The sequence below is a fragment of the Charadrius vociferus genome, unplaced genomic scaffold, assembly GCF_000708025.1.
Source record: "Charadrius vociferus isolate BGI_N301 unplaced genomic scaffold, ASM70802v2 scaffold186, whole genome shotgun sequence".
In the NCBI taxonomy this organism is placed as follows: domain Eukaryota; kingdom Metazoa; phylum Chordata; class Aves; order Charadriiformes; family Charadriidae; genus Charadrius; species Charadrius vociferus.
The window spans coordinates 1,971,466-1,980,655 of NW_009648793.1; positions in this window are offsets into that span (position 1 = coordinate 1,971,466).

Consider the following 9,190-nt stretch of genomic DNA (forward strand, 5'->3'; position numbering starts at 1 on the left):
AGCCTGTCCAGATCCCTCTGTAGAGCCATCCTACCCTCAAGCAGATCAACACACCCACCTAGCTTAGTGTCATCTGCGAACTTACTGAGGGTGCATTCGATCCCTTCATTCAGATCACTGATAAAGATATTAAAGAGAACTGGCCCCAGCACCGAGCCCCGGGGGACACCACTTGTGACCGGACACCAACTGGATTTAACTCCACTTACCACCACTCTCTGGGCACGGCCATCCAGCCAGTTTTTTACTCAGCGAAGGGTACACCTGTCCAGGCCATGAGCAGCCAGTTTCTCCAGGAAAATGCTGTGGGAAACGGTGTCAAAAGCCTTGCAAAAATCCAGGTAGATAACATCCACAGCTTTTCGCTCATCCACTAAGTCGACAGAGTGAACATGCTGTAGAGCCACCAAGCCATCCTGGCATCTTTGCTGACCACAGACATGGCAGTAAATGCCTCCTCAAGTAGAGCTGTCTTGGGTTATCTGGTGCTTGTTTGTGGACAAATCATAGAATCCTAGAATACCAGGTTGGAAGGGATCTCAAGGATCATCTGGTCCAACCTTTCAAGCTGTTCTTGTTATATAAGAAAGAAACTATGGTTTAAATCAAACATGTTCAAACCTTTTCAGTGCATTCCCATTCCAGGACATGGAGTAGAATCACAAGATGTTATACTAATACTCCTTTTGATCGTGTATCATTGCCATCTCGCCGTGATAAACAAGCAGCCTATAACTAACCTATCGCCTCCACAGTATGAACAAGCAGGAAGTAGCTTTGAGTCTGAGTATTTGGCAAGTAAACCAAGAATAAAAATGAGCATAATTATGCTAATCAGAAAGCCAAGCTCCAAACAATTTTTAAAGCAGTGAAGGCATGGGGCCAAATACCTAGTGAGATATTTGCATTTTCCGAGCAAGCACATGACCCCAGAAAAATTTATTAATATGGGAATGGTTACAGAAGCAAATTGTTCTCAGAGGCGGCGACATGAATTCCTTTCAGCAATTTGGTCACGGAAGGTAGAAAGCAAAAACAAACCCCCTGGGCCCATAGTGAAATTTCAGAGTCTTTACTAAAGTGTATTACTATGATAAGTCTTCTATGTATTAACAATAGGACTTGAGAAAGTAAAATGTGGTTGAATACAACTTCAACTTAAAGTTTTATGCAAAATGAGGTATGGGGAAGATGGTAGTTTTCCAAATGCATGGAACTCCTGTTATGTTCTCACTATTTCTTTTCACTGCTTGATAATGGAATATCATGGGAACAGGAGCATTGTCGCAGCGTGAGGAACAGTGCAGATATTTTTTATTCACTGACGTTTGTTTTCTATTGCACAATTCTACTAAAGACAAGCAGAGGAAATTCCTGCCCCCAAATTACAGGAAGACTAGCACTAAATTATCAAACAATTGCTATCAGGCAGAAACGTGGGGAATTTAGACAAGGCAGGACACTGGGAATGCAGTTCTGTCTCAATTATTATAGCAACAGATTATCTCTGTAATTATTTCTGCTATGACCGAGAGAGGGCATCCTTTCCCTATCAAATCATGACATGAATACTGAAATGATAAAACCTTTTGAAGAACCTAGTTAATTTTTTAAACTATTCTGTTACATTTTAACTAAAACTTTTTGAAGTTTGAAAATGGGACTCTTTAAAAAGCAGACTGTAGTTCAATCTCCAAGTGGTTTGGGGCCATTTTAAGACCTGCTATACAAATTTCTCAGTATAGCCTTTTCTTTAGTGCTTGTATGGTTTCAGTAAGATATGCTTTATCTCCTCCATCAAGAGTAAATAATCTGCATTAGTAAGAGTCTACCTCTTTCAAATCAGTTCCCTATTTGCAGATTTTTTTATTTATTTAGGAAAAGCAAGGTAGGGCATTTAGTGTTACCTCCTTCCTCGAGCAGCTTTCTGGCTACTAACTTTCCATATTTTAGATACTATTTCCTGCATCAGTGGAACATCAGATAAATCTTTTGCATGTGAGCTCAGTTTTGTTGGCTGTAAAACAAATATTTCAACTTTGGTGGTGTAAACTGTGGAGTGTAGCTGCATATTATAAAAGCATACTGTGACAGTTTTTTTAAAGCAACCGCCTTTCCCCTTTGATATTGCCATCGTGCCTCTCAGTCATGCATTTACCAGCCTGAGCATTCAATGGGAACTGCTGCAGGTTCAGCACTTTTGAGAAACAGCTTACTTAGAAGTCTAAAGTTGGATTTAGAAGCTTAACATTTTTGGGAAACTTGTCTATAATCCTCACAACTTGTTGTTGTTAATGCAAATATCTATCCAGTGTATTTATGTTGCAACCGCTTCAGATTTTTTTACTTCTACTCTGGATAACTAATACTGGTTAAGGAAACCTTTCTGTAACCTGGGGCGAGAGAACTGACAGAATCACTCTCAACCCGATTTCTGTAAGACAGCACTGTGTTGTCCAAATCAAGTTGCAGACTTAGTAAGTCTACCTAGGTATCCAGAAATTTACCTAACAAAGGAAGAAACTTTAATTACAGTTACAACAGAACTGAAAAACATATATAAGAATAGTGTAGCTCACTCACTGCTTTCATAAAGGAATTGGGCCAAAATAAACTGTGTGTATTACTCTTTCATTCTGTGAAACCAAAACATTAAATACTTAAATACTTCATTTTTGTCACAGCATAATTTGAATCCTTTACCTAGGGGGTGAGTTCAAGATCATGTATTTATTAGCCGGGCTACTTTTATTTTTGAATTTAAACTTGCATTTTGGGGCTTTAAACGTGAAGCAACATCTAAGAGAAGGGCAGCAATCCAAAATATACTTGAAAAGAACTGGCATTAGCTGTAACTTTGTCCTGTCTGTTGAACAAACGTAAGTTAATTTGTCCTTGAACCTGGAAACTGGGTGCTGTCTAGAACAAGACAGAAAAAGCATGTTTTAGTAGTTCAGCTGCCACAGGATCCGAGATCTCCCTGCCTGCCTGCGAGGGGTCAGGAGTTTCTGCCAAACGGTGGAAATTAGAAAAGACTTTCAGTCATGAACAAGAGGCTTACAATAAACAATGGAGAAAAATTTTCCAAGAGGAAATGTAAAAGAACCTGACACATCCTTGGGTTAGCTGGTAGACAACAGAAGTGGAGAACAAATACTAAAATTCAAGCCAGGAATACAATCTCCACTACATCCTTCCTTCTCTTCCCCTGCTTCCCCCACCCCTCTCATCGGGTTACAAGAACAATTCTTTATTTAAGACAACATCCTCTTGTGAGTGCTATATGTGCTTTCTGAAATGTGCGACGTGTGCCACAGTTTGCCAGTCAACCTATGCTATAGAATCGAAGCTTTCTTCTCTTCTGCCTCCCACTGGTATTTCAAGCTAGTGATGAAAGTGAAAACTAATAAAATACCTTGACATTTTCAGACTGCACAAAGTAGTAGAGCTAAGACTTTTCTGCTCTTTAAGCTCTGAGAACCTACAGCTAACTTTAACATGTTAGCAGTAATATCCTGTAATCCTTAGTCCTCCTCTTTATTGCTGTAGGTACCACAAATATCAATGTCCCAATTGGCAGTAAATGGAGAATGGTTGTGCACTAAAAGAATACTGAAAATGGGGGAACTGGGTAGAAGAGCTTAAATGTAATATCTGCATATATAACAGGAAAATATCACTGGTTGTGATGTTCGCTTTCTGTTAGCATTTCACAAATTTTCTGTATGGCCATATCACAGTAATGTGAAATTCAGCAATGAAAAATTTAGGTTCCTTGCTAGAACATAAGACACCTCACCTATCACAGAATCACAGAATGGTTGAAGTTGGAGGAGACCTCTGAAGGTCATCTGGTCCATCCCCCCAGCTCAAGCAGGGCCACATAGAGCTGGTTGCCCAGGACCATGTCCAGATGGCTTTAAAATATCTGCAAGGATGGAGACTCCACAACCTCCCTGGCCAACCTGTGCTAGTGCTTGGCCACTTCCACAGTGAAAAAGTGTTTCCTGGTGTTCAGAGGGAACCTCCTGTGTTTCAATGTGTGCCTGTTGCTTCTGGTCCTGTCACTGGGCACCACTGAAAAGAGCCTGGCTCGATCACCCCCTTTGCACTTTCCCTTCAGGTATCTATATGCATTGATAAAATCCCCCTGTACAACCTATAGTTTTAGGTAACTGGATTTTTAAAAAAATCCTTATTGAGAACAGTTAGTTGGTAGTCTCTCACGTTGTTCCAGCGTGTGCCAGATAGTATGCTATATCAAAAGGTTCCCTAGGAAATGTCTTTTTGTGACACCTGGGAAATTTCTAATTTAATGTAATTAAGTAATGGCCAAGTAGTCCATGACTTAAACAGCTTCAGATTTTTGTGAGCTCTTTGGCAGATCTCATCAGTTTATACCACCTTCCTTAATAAATGTGCCTTCTATTCTCTCACACAGCAAACTCATCTATTACCTAAAGAATCACAACTAATATTTAATTACTTGTGCTAACAATTAGTGCTAAACTTACGTGATGCATCGAAATGCAAGACATTGCTGGCACTGATTTGCTGTTGTAATCTGTATTTCAGGTGTTAACAGAAACATTGGATACGACAAATTGGTGTATGGGCACTGACAAAAAGGGAGAAAATGTTTCGACATCAAACCATTAACTGCTTGTCTCATCTCTTAAGTCTGCAGTGCCCCTATTCCTATGGCTGGCCAGGTGCATGTGACAGCAAGTGCAAAGCCTTGCTCACGCCTCGTTAAGCACCCACCAGAAGAAGACAAAACAAGTATCTGCTGCTGCCCTATGCTTGTTTCTCTTTTCTTCCCTGTATTTTCTTCCCTATATTTTCTTCCTTGGATTTCCTTCCAGTGAGGGCGTGCTCTTCAGTGTGAAAGCTGGACTGAAGAAACACCTTACAAAGTGTGAAAAATAGCCTTCCTTGCAGCTTACAGCCAAATGACAACCAAAAAATATATAACAGATATATTAGATATACCACTTTCATCAGCCAGAAAAATAGCATCAAATAGATCATTTATCAAAGTCCCTTGTTTATTGACAATTACAGAAATCACATGCTGTTTTGACTGGGGAATGATCTTGTTTGTGACCTTAGACGGAGTTGAAATTTAAACTTCTTTAAATCTCTTTCAAACTTTCTCTTTTGTTGTAGTTATATTGCTCTTACAGAGCAAGCTGTAGTAGTAACAGCTGCTGCACCAGCATAAGACATGTAGGCTTAAAAATTCTCCAAAAGGGTGCAAACTGATTCTTAGCCTTTTGACTGACAAGCAAGACTGTCTCTACAGACTACTTTGCTAAAAGAGAAAACACCCAACACAGTGGTTGCTCTGTGAAATACAATTTGGACAGTATGACGCAATCCAAAGATGTCCTGTCTTGTGGCTGACTTGGAGCCATGAGTGATTTTGGAGCTTTACCGTCATTTTGTTGTTGGGTTTTGTTGTTGTGTTTTTTTCATTTCAGAGACCAGGAGCGTTCACAGACTGCCATGCTTTGAGAAGGTTGGGGTTCTTCAGCTTGGAGAAGAGTGAGAGAGAGAGAGACCTTATTGTGGCCTTTCAGTACTTCAGGGGGACCTGCAGGAAAGATGGGGACAAACATTTTAGCAGAGCCTGTTGCAATGGGACAAAGGGTAATGGTTTTAAACTAAAAGAGGGTAGATCTAGATAGAAGGAAGATATTTTTTACAATGAGGATGGTGAAACACTGGCACAGGTTGCCCAGAGATACCCCATCCCTGGAAACATTCCAGGTCAGGTTGGACAGGGCTCTGGGCAACCTGATCTAGTTGAAGATGTCCCTGCTCATTGCAGGGGAGGTTGGACTGGATGACCTTTAAAAGTCCCTTCCAACCCAAACTGTTCTATGATTCTATAAGAAATTATATTTAACTACTACATACGGAGATTGGTTCTCTCAAAGTCGTATCAAGTCCTTAATAAAAACACAGTAACATAAAATTCAAAACTTGCTAGAAAATACTGATCAGCACCATTATGATCATGTTACTCATTTTTCTTCCTACCTACAAGTTAAAGCAGTTTACTGCTGTGGGTTACAGCTAAAGAAATAACAGAGTTACAAGCAAATGCCATTTAGTTCATAGGTGGTGTGAAAAGCCTGAGCAGCCGCAACCATACGGAGCCCAAGTTACAACATTCATCAGTCATTTGAAGCTTTTAGCTTCAGTAAGTGAAGTGGGATGCCTGAAGTACCACACTCTGCAATCCTAGCATTAATTTGAATTTAGTAATGGTTCCTCATAGTTTGAAGAAGACTCAAGTAAAATTAGCTACAGTATTTAAAGTTCCCAGAAAGAGTATAAAGGCAGCAAATTGACTTGGTTTATTGGCTGGTTTTTATTTTTATTTTTTATTTTGCTAACTTCAGTTGGTTTAGGGAACAGCTGGAGAAAAGAAAGGAAAAGGACCCTTTTAAAATATCCCTTTATGACTCAGTTTTATCTGCTTCTTTTTATCTGCGGTCAAACAAGTATAACTTTTCTCCAATAACACAATATCTCAGCCTTCTCACGAAATACCATTGGTTTTCTAATTCTTTATTGGAAATTTGCTTTCTGGAAGAGCCAGTAGGAAGAATCTAGTTGTTAGATTTTGCATTGTATTGTTTGCATGAAAATTATGTTAATCACAGGAGCAACTGCAGGCAGCGGTTGGCTGTTCGTCCTTTTCCAGCCTCTTTTAGTCCCATTAGATCATGAAGTTTTCAGGACTGTGGTGTCCTTTTCCAGCCTCTTTTAGTCCCTCTTTTAGATCATGAAGTTTTCAGGACTGTGGCACTTGCATGGTTTGGGCTGCTCTGTTCAGAGCAGTCCCAGAAGGTATTAGATGAGGACTTTGAAACAGGTTTTCACTGACACAGCTGAGCCTATGTTATGTGATGGATACTGATGACCATTTTCCTCCATCTTGAAGAAAACATGTTTGATTTATAGTCAACCTGAGGCACTCAGGAGAAAGAGGAGATGCTCCACGGACCTGTTCCTGCCTGCCACAGCTCCTTCCGTTGAGTCAACAGTGATACTTTGTCAGGGTGCTTTGCAAAGTCAGCGTCTTAGTGGCTGTATCATTCTTCACTTACACAAATGCTGGGTTTTTTTTGTCTGTGGTTACTTCTCTCCTGCCTTTGAGAAGCATGGCAGAAGTTCAGTGACATTTCCTCAAGGGCAGCCCCTTCCTTGCTTGCCTCATCCTTTAAACATGGGACAAAAGGGATGCTTGGACTGTTCCCATTGAAACACTGTTGGAAAGTGCCTGGATAGCTATATCCCTTGCGGGAGTATAGGTTCAGGACTTGGCAACACTGAAAGTTACTCTGCTGGCTCCAGGGTGTCTGTGGCTCCTCCTGTACACCACCTTCACAGTGACCTTGCATTGCTCAGCAGCCTCCGTGTGCCCTGCGATACGTACTCTGCCTGTGTATCATACCCAGGGATTTTCCCCCAACCCCACCTGTACTGCAGAGTAGAGGACGGAAATCCCAATCACTCCTTGTAGCTCTCTCTGTAGTTATGCAGCACCTGGTCTAGCTCAGCTTCGGCCAGAGGTCGACAAAATGTAGGGAAAAGTTCCTGAAGAGCGAGTGCCTTGTCCCTGAAACTCCAGAGCGATCAGACCGCTGTTTGCCTTGGCACTTTTGGCAGGCTGATGTCAGGTATCTTGTTATGAAAGAAAGAGAGTTCAGTATTCTCTGCACTATACTTCTGCCCAAAAAGTTGGAAGAAATCAAACTGGCCAAAGGGGCTTATTATGGCATCTTCAGGGGATTCCAGCCAAAACCCGACTAAGTTATAGGAACCATTTAGACAGAGCCGCAGCTTGGCAACTTAGGCTTCTCTTGAAGACACTATGCTATAAGCTATAATAATTATTCAATCAATGTGGTATTAACTAGTCTTTAATTCTGGCAAGAGGAATACAATCAATCTTCCTGAGTGAAAGTGTTCCCTTCCCCCTCCCCCCCAATTTTGCAGCTGAGGGCAGATCGGTGTCCACCCAGAGAGATGCAGAGGCCAGAGGAGCTGCTGCTGAAGGATCCTTGCCAAAATACTAGAGGAGAGAAGACAGATGATTCCAAAAGTGGCCAAACAAAGTATTTTTGTTTGCTCTCCTTACTCTTCGGTTCCACTGATCTTTCACCTCAGAGTTTTTCCAGAAAGGTATCATCACTGTTACTTTTACTGATCAGTAGCGCAGAAGGATATTCATTAACATCTTTGCAAGTGATGTGTAGGATTTCTCTTGTTCACATGCATCCTGCTAACATACTAATGGACTTTGAAAGGTTTCTAAATATCTGTACAAGTCACTTCTGTGAAAATTTACCCAGTTAGTACTCATTATTCCCGTCAGTCGTACATGACAATGGAGAAATAATACATTTCAGCTGGTGACAATGAGCAGCACCATCTTGAAAGGGTATAATGTACAGGAAATTTATTCACACATAAACAAAAAAGCATTCTTCAACATGAGTAAAGTATTCACAATACTGAACAAGCTCTTTTTAGGAATGGGGGTTTTAGCCATTTGGTGGGAGTGGAGCTAGCCAACTTCTCACAGGACTGAATATGAGTCACCCAGGATTCACCTGGGAGCTCTGTGGGAAGGGGCTGTGATGTGAGGCCGGGCTGCTGCGTGGGGGCTCAGAATTAGCAGAAGTAGAATGCTGCGACTGCGACTTCCATAAAGAACCTCCTATGGTTGACTCGTTGGCAGTTAAAAGAGAAACAGAAGTCATATGAAGTCCTGAAGTTCGAGACCAAATCCTAAAAATATCCCAACACACAAACCCAGTTATAGGTCAATTCACTGAGATATTCCTCCTTGCACGCCGTGTAGCTTGAGCAGAATTCCACCTTGTTCTGGAGTGTGTGGGACAGGGCAACAGGGGAGGAAAGCTGGAGATGGAATTTCCCCAGGCTGCTTCCCCCCCCGGCGGGAGAGGCGGAGATGGAGCGGCCCGGCCCTCACCCTCACCCTCACCCTCACCCTCACCCTCACGCTGGGCTCTGACCTAACCCCTAACCCTAACCGTAACCCTAACCCTAACCCTAACCCCTAACCCTAACACCTAACCCTAACCCTAACCCTAACCCCAACCCCTAACCCTAACCCCAAACCCAACCCTCACCCCCACCCCAAACCCCA